This window comes from Tachysurus vachellii, chromosome 9, assembly GCF_030014155.1.
Source record: "Tachysurus vachellii isolate PV-2020 chromosome 9, HZAU_Pvac_v1, whole genome shotgun sequence".
Classification (NCBI taxonomy): domain Eukaryota; kingdom Metazoa; phylum Chordata; class Actinopteri; order Siluriformes; family Bagridae; genus Tachysurus; species Tachysurus vachellii.
In genome coordinates, this window is record NC_083468.1 from 17831664 (window position 1) to 17843982 (window position 12319).

Below are 12319 nucleotides of genomic sequence, written 5' to 3' on the forward strand. Positions count from 1 at the left end.
AATGGATTTCTTTAAAAGCAAACATCTCCCTTTGCTTAAAACTTTGAACGTTGTAACTTTGCAGATGTTGTTTATGCTCAAACAGGAACATTACACACTAGCTAAAGTTAGAAAAGTGAAATCGTGTTTTACCACCCCTTAAAAAAAAATAGATATCATTACTAAGGTCACAACTGCTTTGTGCATGTGTATTTTGGCTCACATGACTTTTTAGGTGAATGTGATCATAATGAAACACCTGTTCCAATTTAACAAGCCTGATATTCAGTAATTCAGTAATTACTGACTTTAGTGGATTTGACACGTCTAAAACACTTATTTCAGCTAAACGTTGTTAAAACATCAAAGCAAAAAGAGACCATTCAAAAAAACACAATGACTCATGAAATGTTTTTTCTGGAAAGTTCAGTTATCTCTCATTTCTTTTGGAAGAAATCAAAAACAACGGGACTGAAGAGCTTTTTATCTTCAGTTTACTGTGTTCTCAGCTGCAGGAATGTTAGCGTCTTCTCTGTTGTGCTGTCTGTCTGAAAGTCCATAATAAATAAATGTAATATATTTACAATATACAATATTTACAGTATATACGTTCAGAAATGTATAAGTTTGGTGTACTGTATTCTCTTAAACCAGGAGCCGAACTGAAAGGACACACACTCCTTAAGTGTTTTGGTGTGTCATTCATCTTCATTAACCCTTTTATCCCGGACAGAGTCGAGTCAAGTCAAGTAGATCTTTATTGCAATGCACAGTGTACAGTGAAATGACCTTGTTCCTTGTGAAGATGCAGGGTGGGGGCAGTAAGAGAATAAATATCAAATCACTAATATTTAACATTTCAAAAAATAAAAAAACGTTGACTTTACACTACAATAAATAACCTGAAACTCCTGGCAGGTGGACAATCCACAAAGTGATAATGATTTCTAGAAGCTTCTGTTTAATACAATGACTATTCATGTATTTATTTTGCAAGTAATATCCTTTTTATGGAAGAGGAAAGAACAACCTGTGGTTTTATATTCTGTATCTGCATGGTGATTAGTTTTATCTCTTACAGCGTTTAGGCTCACATTCTTGCTCTTATGTAAAGGATATTCAGTCTAGATGAAGCCCCTGACCACAGAAAATGGTGTTATCTGTGCCTCTTAGGAATCAGCTCTGTGACCTCCTTTCTTAATCTGCTGACCATCAGTTTTCCCCCACTAGCACTTCTGCAAAAGCCTACGTCGAATTCAGCTCTATTGAACCGCACCATATTCAGTGCACTTTTCCTCTAATAAAGCATGTGTTCCCCTTCCTCTTCACGAGGATCAGGCTGTGTGTTGAGTGAATTCCAGGTGGAGATGATAGATGGATGCAGATTTAAATGTGTGATATCAGATGTTACAGAGTGCAGGATACAGATAGAAACTGATGGATGACAGATAGTGTGACAGCACTTGCATCAGTCCTGGTTGAAAGAAGCAGGCGACTTGCTGTCATTTAAATTATTCCAATTATGTATATGCAGTGTTTGAAGATGATACTGGAGAATTTCAATACCGTTGCATCATGACACGGAATGTCCTTCATACAATATCCGATAACCTTCACACACTGTGTCGCCTGTGACCTCGAGTATTCTCATTGTCATATACAACCAATCAGCCATAATATTAAACCACTGACAGGTGTCATGAATAGCATTGATTATCTCATTATGCTGGCACATAGGGGTCAAGGGGTGAGATGTATTAGGCAGCAAGTGAATAGTCAGTTCTTGGAGAGAATCTGAACGACTTTGAAACAGGCCAAATTGTGATGATGTGATGACTGGGTCAGGGCATCCTGGCGTTAATGTGGATGTTACTTTGACAAATACCACTTACCTAAGTTGTTGCAAACCAAATACTCCCCTTCATGGTAATGGTATTCCATAATTGTATTCCAGTGTCTCTTTCAGCAGGATAACGCAGCCTGCCTCTCTGCCCATTGTTCTGGTTTGGAAAGGTTTGAGGAACATAGCAAAGAATTACAGGTGTCTAAATTCCCCAGATATCAAGCCGATCAAGCATCTGCAGAACAAACAAGTGCTGGAAAACAAGTCCAATACATGGAGACTAAAAGGATTCTTTGCTAACGTCTTGATGCCCGATACCACAGCACACTCTCAGAGGTCTTGAGGAGTCCATGCCTCGAATGTTTAGAGAATTTATGGTGTCACAAGCTGGACCTAAACAATATTCGGTAGGTGGTTTTAATGTTATGGCTGACCATTGTGTATATAATAGTTCCATGTAATGTTCTTTGCAATGTTAGCATATGAAACTAGGGACTCAGTTTTTATTCACATCCATGAATTTCCTTATCCAGCAGACAAACAGAGATATTGCATGGCTTATAGAAACACTGCCAGTTTCTGTTTAGGTTTCTTATACACTTAGTTACAGCTGAACATTAAAAAAAAAAAAAAAAAGCTACGTATTTAATAAAAGCCTAATTCTTATCTGGATGGGAACGATTATTCTTTCCTGTCAGTCGGAAAAAAAGAATTTGAGAGATACAGTACATGTGAGAGCATGTATATGTTTGTTTGGGTAATAAAGTACAAAAGTGCAAGGTAGTGTATTAAAAACAAACAAACAAATAAACACGTTTATTAGTGATAAAAGCTATCATGAGAATTTGCAAAGTCAGATGCAAGCGCAGGTTGGTCAGTTTAGCAGGGAATCCATATTGAGAGGCAGAATCATAATCAAAAAATGTCAACCAATGTACAAACAACAATCAGTGGGCAAAGACAAAGATCAGAAAACAGAGACTAGCAAAGATCAAAAGCCAGAAGCACAATCAATAAGCAAAGGCTTGGAAATGCAGTGACACGAGGCACCCGGACAAATACTTCACAGTTTGCATATGTACTGAGAGTCCCTTTTGTGTGCTGCTGTGTGTGGGTGGGTGGCTTATTGAACACAGGTGACTGGGAGCTTGAGAGAGAGAGAGAGAGAGAGAGAGAGAGAGAGAGAGAGAGAGAGTGTGTGTGTTCGGGTAGTGTGGCTTGTAGTGGCCATGTTTGGTGTCTGAGGTTTATGCTGTGAGTTGGAGTTTGATATGGCAGTGGATATGACAGAAACAGTCCTTTCAATAAGGCAAAACTGATCTGACAAAAATAAAGACATAAAAACGGTTGAAATTTTGGTCCATCCCTTACTGTTAGTATCTCCTCCAAATGCTTTTATGTGCTGGATCTTAAAGTTCTGTCTTATTTCTTCTTGGTAAAAATGAGTTTCGATTATAACCTCTGAGTATATTAGAGAAGCTATACAGTCATTGACCAGTTTATACTGACAACTATATGCTCACTCATTCATACAATTATCCAGTCAGTCAGTCACAGTGCAGCTGCAGATGTCCATATGAAATATAATGTCCATATGAAAAATCATAACAATTATAATTTTGATAGTGGTGTATTTCAGTGAAACTTCTAGAATAGTACTATCAGGAATTTAATGCACAATTATCTCTAGTATTTACACAGAATGGTGCACAAAACACTGAGTAATCTTAAGGCAAAAGCACAGTTTTGATGAGAGAACTCAGAGGAGAAAATTAGAGGCCAAACTGGTGCCAGCTAACAGTAAAGTTTTGCAACTCAAATAATCATTCTTTTCTTTCATATTGAGCAGAAAAGCATCTCAGAATGTGCAACAGCTCAGAGCTTTAGGCAGAAAGGCACAAACAACCAAAGACCATGTTGGGTTCTTACTCCTGTTAGCCAAAAACAAGAAGCTGCAGCTACAATGGAACAGGATCTGGACTGGAATGAACTGGAATGATGCAGATTGAAAAAAGAGTGTACAATGGTCAGCTGTCCCATTTTCCAATGACTAAAATACATGCAATTGCATACATATAAAGGTGTACATTACAAAACATAAAAAATATGGTAATGTGTAATTATATTTGGAAAATTTGGTATTATTTTATTATTAATGTTTACTCAGATTTAATTTAGACTAAAACTATTTCAGAGGCTACAGCATTTGAAAATCAGCCAAACAAAATTTTTAGACTAGTAAGTGTTCGGGTTGCCTTAGGCAAGTAGAAGAAACAGGAGGAGGTAACATTCATTAGAATGGGTCTCTGTGCTTATCGTGACTCTATACATGGTTGGAGCAGGCCAAATCCAGCTTTGTGTCTCACCACTGACTGAGAGCACCCCATTAACAGAGACTGAATTTTGACAAGAAAAATGAAAGATATTTCCTTTGGCCTCGAGTGCCTGGGCAGAATAATGAGCAGGAACCTGCGCTGTCTTTCCCCTGTGAAGATCCAGATGGAGGACTTTCTCTCCTTCTTCCTCTCTCTCCCTCAAGGCAGGGAAACAGGGTCAGGCACAGACTGTCTGCTTCTGTGAAGGTTAGACTTTCTCAGACAGGAATTAGATAAATTATGTCCAGTCCTGTCATTGCATATCTGATGTAGGTTTTATAGCTGGATTGATAGCTGGATAAGATGTGGAATCACCTATGTGCGTGTTGTGATCCTTAAGGATATTTTAAAAAGTAGGACTCAATTTAGGGGTATAATTTTTTTTAAGTTGTATTGAATTTAGTGAATACAAAACACACACACACACACACACACACACACACACACACACACACACACACACACAGACAGACACTTAGGTTGTAGCAAGCTGTAAAAAAAGGTTGTGATTTAAAGAATGGATGTTCCCCATTAAGTCTCTGAGTGAGCATATGAAATATAGACACATCTGGTAAATCCAGAATGCTGTCTATTAGGTCTAAGTGCGTGTGCGTGTGTGTTTGATTTAATGTGTACCAGTGAGCATATATAGTGTGTCCCTGTCTGTCTAAATATGCTGAATGGGTTTTTGTGTAAATGTGCACTTGAGAGTGTATTATATATTTCATATATAGTCACATTTGGTGTGTGTGTGTGTGTGTGTGTGTGTGTGTGTGTGTGTGTGTGTGTGTGTGTGTGTGTGTGAGCAGAAATAGATCTGGCTTTGGCTCTGTTGGTTGTGGACATGACGCTTTACAAGCCGTGTGATGTATGGTTATGGCTCTTCATCGAGAGCCAATTACGACTTGTGTGTGTGTGTGTGTGTGAGTGTGTGTGTACAGCAGAGTGCTCTGAGATCCCAGTGCACTCACACACACAGACACAGACACAGACACACACACACATATACACACACACACACACATATATACATACAGCCACAGAGGATTCCTCGATGTCAACAGCAACCCCTCCCTACCTTCCCAACGTGCTCAGCATTGCTTTATCAATGTTGAAATAAAGGAAATGGAATTCTCAAATGTTTTGCCCAATTGGTTCTCTCACACTAACACACAGATACTTCCATGCATGCCTGCTTATATTAGCCTGTCACTTTGGCTTCTCAATTCTCAAAGGAATCCATGCCTGTAAATGAACATTCCTCCTCACCTTCCATTGTTTCAGAGACTACAGACGTTCCACTGTTGTTGGCTGCATCGCATGTCATCTTCTTCAACCACCAGGCGGTCTCCTACAGTACATAAACATCCACGCTCTGTAGACAGGTAAATTGTCTTATTCTTTTATTTATATCCATCTAACATGTACAGTAAAAACAGCATGGGTCACAGACATGCCCTTCATTTTCCAGTTTAAGCACAGCTCTGGCTTTTAAACCATATATACAGTAGCTAATGAACCATATAGCACGTTCGCCTCACACCTCCAGGGTTGGGGGTTCGATTCCCGCCTCCACCTTGTGTGTGTGGAGTTTGCATGTTCTCCCCGTGCCTCGGGGGTTTCCTCCGGGTACTCCGGGTTCCTCCCCCGGTCCAAAGACATGCATGGTAGGTTGATTGGCATCTCTGGAAAATTGTCCATAGTGTGTGGTTGTGTGAGTGAATGAGAGTGTGTGAGTGTGCCCTGCGATGGGTTGGCACTCCGTCCAGGGTGTATCCTGCCTTGATGCCCGATGACGCCTGAGATAGGCACAGGCTCCCCGTGACCCGAGGTAGTTCGGATAAGCGGTAGAAAATGAGTGAGTGAGTGAGTAATGAACCATAATTTGATTATATATAAGAGGCACAAAAGTGAGAAAGGAAACATGCCATTTGTTTATGTCTGCCATGTTATGCTTTCCTTCACTGAAATACCTACAGTATGATGGTTTTTCCATACCTGGTTGCTGTCATTTTCCAGAGAAAGATTTCAAGATTACTGTATATGGAGCTGCTATTATGTTAAGCAACACTGCTAATGATACAATGAGAATGAAAATATTTGGATTGAGCAATGCATTATATCTTGAGGTCTCAATGATGGCGTAATAAATATGATGAGGGAAAACTGTAGACACACACATTTTCTTCAAGGTAGAAAGCAAGCTGATATTCAGGACTTCAAACATGAAAAAAGCCTTTTAAATAATACATCGTGTTTTTTCTGATTCCCGAACGTGATAAAGAGGAAAGCTTGCACTTTAGAACAACATGTGCTTTTGTCAATCTACCTTTAGCTTCTCCTCCAATGTTAATGATAAAACAGATGACAGAGTAAATAATCCATCTCAATTTGTTGGGAATTTGCCACTGGCTTAAAAATATTAGCCCCATTAGGTGCAAAATCTAGTGGGGTTTTCATACTGTGTAAATATCCTGACATGACAGTCACTGGATGGATCTACAGTCTGGGTAGAAAAAATTCAGCCCCAGCATCATGATCATTTGTGGCGCTGGTGTGCTTGGTTTCCTGAAAGTCCAAAATAATCCATACTACAGTATGAAATTCCTTTATGGAAACTATTCTCGGTATATGCACGCTATGCTAACTAATTCACATGTTTTCAGTCAGTCACGTTACACACACAGATACACTAGAACCCAATCTTCCAAGAAGCTACAGCTGATACCACCTGTTTAATCAGATGATCCTGAATAAGAAGTGTGGCTTCTGCTTAGTTGAAACAAAAACACACGGCCCTTTCTGAATAAGATTGTACACAGCTGGGCTAGAGACTTTGGGGGAAAAAAAACTGTATGAAAGCACAAGGCTGTAAAAATACGTAGCATTTTTTAAATCCTGAGCTCTGAACACATTAGCGTGAGATGCAGTGCTGAAGTCAAATGCAGTCGTGTTTCAAGCAGTTGCAAGCTGTTCAGTCGACTCACCAAGAGCATAAACATGCCTCTGTTGATACACTTTCTATTTTCAAGGGAATTTGGAGAGACTGAATTTAATGTTTTTTTAATTCAAAGCATTTCTTGGTGTGACGTGTCCTCGCACAAGTTTGACACCGGGCTTAAAATTGTGTTCAATTTGCATAAATTTCACCAGTTTTTCTTACTTTAAGCATACCCTAATTTTAAGCATATGGTATTAACACATGTGCAGTGAAAGCATATGTAAAATGATAGTCACTCTTCAGTCTTCAGTCTTGCTGCACAGTACATGTAAAACCATATTGAGAGCATATTGTTCGTGTAGTTTTAGCGCACTAAATAACAGCTTATTTACATTCAGTTTTATTCGTGTTTCCCGTTCTGTTGTCATCGTTATCTTTTGCTTGCATTGGGAAACACAATGTGTAGGCAGAATGTCTTTGGGAATTCAAAAGCCTGAATTTTGCAACAAATGACTGATGTTGAGTTTATGATCAGAAGGATTTGCTTATTTTTTAAATTTGAAAGTAGGGGTAATTTAAAGTAATTTAATGTGGAGTACGATAAAGATTTATTAAGATTCTTATATAGATGCTTGTGAAAACCTTCTCACTGGTAATTTTTTTTCTATGTTGGGTCCTAGATAAGATGTTTTTTTCTGTTATATAGTCATTGAACCTTGAAGGTACATCCTGCATATGTACATAAAGCTCTTCCCCTCATACAACAAGGAAACTTGTAACAGCGTTCTATTTTGATCCGTCGTCCCACTATAATGACATTGTAGCCAACAGTGGCCTGCTGACACAAGCTCTAATGAGCAGGGAATAGCACAGGCCTGATGGATGATGGGCAGTTGGAACAGCACAGAGGGGAGGTACAGCTGTACAGCAGCGGAGGGAAACATTGATAGGAACAAGCATTAAAGATTCATCCAAACAGCTGTTCCTAGCGCAGAACGCTATCATGCAAAGCCATGTGCTCTGATTTTAAACCAGACGGAGTGTAGGAAGCACGGCTGAAATGTTTCAAGGGTTTGGAGTATTGTGCCAGATGTGTTCTCTTCTGAAAGATCTGCCAGGATTGTAAGAGTGAGCAGAACCAATGGTTTTATCTATTTATTTATTTTTGCCTTTTGTCTGTTATAGTGTAGGATAACTGTTACACTTTACAATAATCACGCACCAATAGCTAAATTAATGCTTACTTAAACATGAACTAGTGATGAGTTCAGGTATGTATTAATCGCAAACTAATAAATAAAACTACTGTCAGGCTTGTTCTTGTACATACACTAGCGGGACTCTAGGGTGTGTTCCGGCAGTGTTTCATGTTCATGTGTTATGTGCTGTTGTTCGTTTCATGTTCATGTGTCTTTGCTCCTCCAGTCTTAATTCCATCCCACCTCTGCTCACCTGTCCCTTACGTGTATTAATATTTTTCCTCTATTTATCCCTGCTGTGTTGCGTTTTTCAGAGCGGAATTCTCGAGCCCGTGTTTTGTATTCAGTGCCTCGAATCCTTGTATTTAGTTTCAGAATTTTGAGTCTAGTTATGTTTTTGCCTAGTTTTATTCCCAGTGTTTTTCTGTCCTTGTTACCTTGTTGTTTTGTTAATAAATTCACATCTACGTGTTCATGTGTGAGTAACGTCTTTCTTAAGTACGATAGTACGTTTGTTAAAGTGTAGTCTTGAAGAAAGAAGATGAACTGAACAGTCATATTTTCAGATTGTTCACTCTTGTGAGTAAAGGAGCAAAGCAGACTCAGAGCTTGTATCAGTGCTACAATTTGATTAGTTTATTACAATTATTGGTGTTTTTCTACGTTCCCATTCTTTCTTATAGAGCATGTTTAATTTCCTTTACCGCTACATGTTAATTAAAAATGTAACTAAAAACAGGTACTAAAATACCCTTAGCGTATTTGTTATGACTCACATAGTCTCTTTGATTAACTCTGTGATTCGTACATACCTTATCTTATCATGAGATCATATTTAGTACATGAGTATTCATGTGCTGTTATTATAAAGTGTGTGATAGCCAGTGTAGGGTTACTGTTACGCAATTACTTTTGACAGTAACTAATACTCTAACGCCATTTGTTACCATTTGTTTACCATTACCATATGTTGCGTTTGTCCGTTACTTTTTTTAATTAATTCATTTAGGCTGAAGTGTAGCCTACAGACTAACCTGTTTACAGCAGAGACGCATTGTAAGATTGGTGGATGCCAACCACAGTAAACACGAAGACGCCGCACTGTGGGTATGTTTCCGTTTATTCAAGTAGGTGCGGCTGTAATGGCGAGTCAAGGTGAGAGCAAGACGAGTTTCTCAAAGTGGAAATATGCTCATTATTTCACTTTAGTTGAGCATAAAGTCAAAAACCTTTTAATCAAATGTAAGCTGTGTCTTTCTGGTTAGAAGGCCCTACTGTATCTACTGCAATAAACAGCAACTCCAATCTGTCGAAGCACCTCTAGAAGCTACATGCCACGACGAAGCTAGAATCTAACCCGGTGTCGGTGGACACACTCGAAGTGACTCAAGCCCCTCCAGCCAAACAACAGCGACTAGATTTTAACCGGACAGTTTTGTGTTTGTATAGACCGCATAAAAGGGCATATAACGCATAAAAGGGCATTAATGGGAACATTAAAGAACGTTCTTTAAAAAAAAACTAAAAAGTTACTTTTAACAGTAACGCGTTGCTTTTTGGTGTAAGTAATCAACAAAGTCATTGAGTTACATTTTGAATAAAGTACTGTAACTAGTAATGGTAACTAGTTACTATTTCTTAGTAACTAGCACAACACTGGTGATAACAGCACAACTCTGTTTAAGAAAGAAAAATGCACCTAGATTACATATATTGTAACATGGACATTTGGAAAAAAGAGCTGTCAGTGAATGGAATATGTTTATGGAAATATTGCCATGAATGGCTGTCTTTCTCTATGTAGCTGTGCACATCATTTTAGCAGATGAATATACCGAGTTAATTCTGGGCATTCTGGTAATTATGAATCAGTTGTCAGACTGTCAGACTGTCAGAACGCTTGACATCTAAATAAGTGTGTAAAAAGGAACATTCTCTGTTTTAATTAGGTGAATATGTGTGTTTGGGATCCTGTAGTTTTTGTTGTGTCTAATCAATATGCACAGACCCACCTGAAGGCAATTGGGTTGTGTGTAATTAATGGACAAAGATTTGTACCACACCAAATTGTAAATAATACTCAATACTCTATTGCACATCAAGGCAATGATTTAGCAGAATTTTAAATAGTGAGTGCTAATTTCTATAATTTCGAATATGAATAGTCGCATGCATAGTAAATGCAAAGAATTATTGTTTAAATGATTAAGCTATATCAGGAAATAACAAAATGATAGATAGATAGATAGATAGATAGATAGATAGATAGATAGATAGATAGATAGATAGATAGATAGATAGATATAACTGCACACCATCTAAACCAAAATTTAATGGTAGTGAGAAAACGTTTGTAAGTCAAAAATATAACAAACGTTTAGTTGTAAATGCTTTTTTATTGTTTATGAAAATTTGTCATTTAGAACAACATGTATTTAGAATTTAATTCTGTTCAGACACCTCAATGATTTTTAAGATTTAATTGCATTTTTTTCAACCTACAGTAAATAGCTACTACAAATTAAATACCTGCCCTTCAGCCGTATTCATGTACACACACACACACACACATGCATCATCCACAACCCTGCTGTTGTCATTAGAATGAAGTAAATCTACTTGTGTTGACACCATTCTGTATTCTTCACTGTTAAGTACAAACGCAAACTATACAATTATTAATGCAAATATTGTTCATTTTGTTATGTCTTAAAAAAAAGTTTTGACTTTTGCTTAAACTTGATAAAACTTTAAGTGACCAGTTAAAAGAAATCTTCAATAAATATCTCCTTCTAGTTTGTGCATTATTTTACAGTGCTTAGTTTACAGTTGACAGCTTGTCAAGTTTAATTTCTAATCATTTAACAGCTAAAAAGATGTCTTCACAATTCACAGAGATCTGCATACACTAGCGCAGTAGTCTTTTTTCTCCATGAGTTTTTGCTCAACACTTTTGCTAAAAAACATTCTGTTAAAAATAAAAAATAATGTGTTTTTATTTTAAGTTGGAGACAATGTTTATCATATTAAAATAAAAAGTCTTTTTTTGTCACAGCCATTACTGAACTCTCTAAGGAGAATGATAGATCGTGCAGATCTTTCAGAGCAAAACAACAAAAGCAGCCCTTCACTCGAGAGAACGTAAACAGTGTCTGACAAAATCTCACGAAGGATTTACCAGTGAGCAACAGCTGAGCCGATGCGCTCGCTCCCGGCGGCACCGCAATGCACACAGGTCTCTTTCATATTTCTCTTGCAATAATGATTTTCAGTCAACATTAAGAATAAATATTTTGTCCTTCTTGCTCAGACCTTGATGAAAGGGAAATGCAGTTATCTGTATGAGAAGGAAAGACTCTCACTTCCCCCTGCAGCTGCGCCGCCGTACAAAATACTCAGCAGTGCAGGTGAGCCTGTTCCTACAGGAGATCACAGTAACAATCCTGTTTTCTCTCTTAGAAATAACAGCTGGTGATGTTTTTCTAATGAAGAAGCACTATTGTGAGATGTTACTCCTCGTTTCACAGCAGCTGTTAGCCCGGGCTGTGAATGGTGCAAAGACATGTAATGGCGACAGTGTGGTCTATTTTGTCTTTCCAAGACCCATATTAAATATAACTGTCCTGTCAGGGCACTCTTTTCTCTCTTTAGCACTCACATCTGGAGCAGTAGAAGTCAGTGCAGGGAGCATAGGGGCATGACAGTGTAATGAGAAATGAAACGATGCCCGGGCTTGTGCAGCTGTGAGTGCTGGAAGAAAAAAAAGACAAACACACTTTGTTTTTCAGCCATGTGTCATTGGACTCCTAGTGTTTTATGCAAGGTTACCATTGAATGTGTATGTGTGTGCGTGTAGGTGTGTGTGTAGGTGTGTGTGTGTGTGTGTGTACCTTGAAGAACAAAATACATGCTATTATGAAATCCAGCATGGGTTTATTAGACATTTGTTGAGTGTAACTGTGCTTTTTCACACTGATGGATG

The 12319-nt window shown here is 38.2% G+C and overlaps 1 protein-coding gene across 1 annotated transcript in view; it reads left to right on the forward strand.

Annotated features, from left to right (window-relative positions):
- mgat4c (mgat4 family member C) overlaps positions 1-12319 on the forward strand; it is a 129523-nt gene that overhangs the window by 59506 nt on the left and 57698 nt on the right. The window contains exon 3 of the mRNA XM_060878637.1: positions 5482-5582. The gene's annotated coding sequence lies outside the window, so the exon portion shown is untranslated. The remainder of the gene's footprint in view (positions 1-5481; positions 5583-12319) is intronic.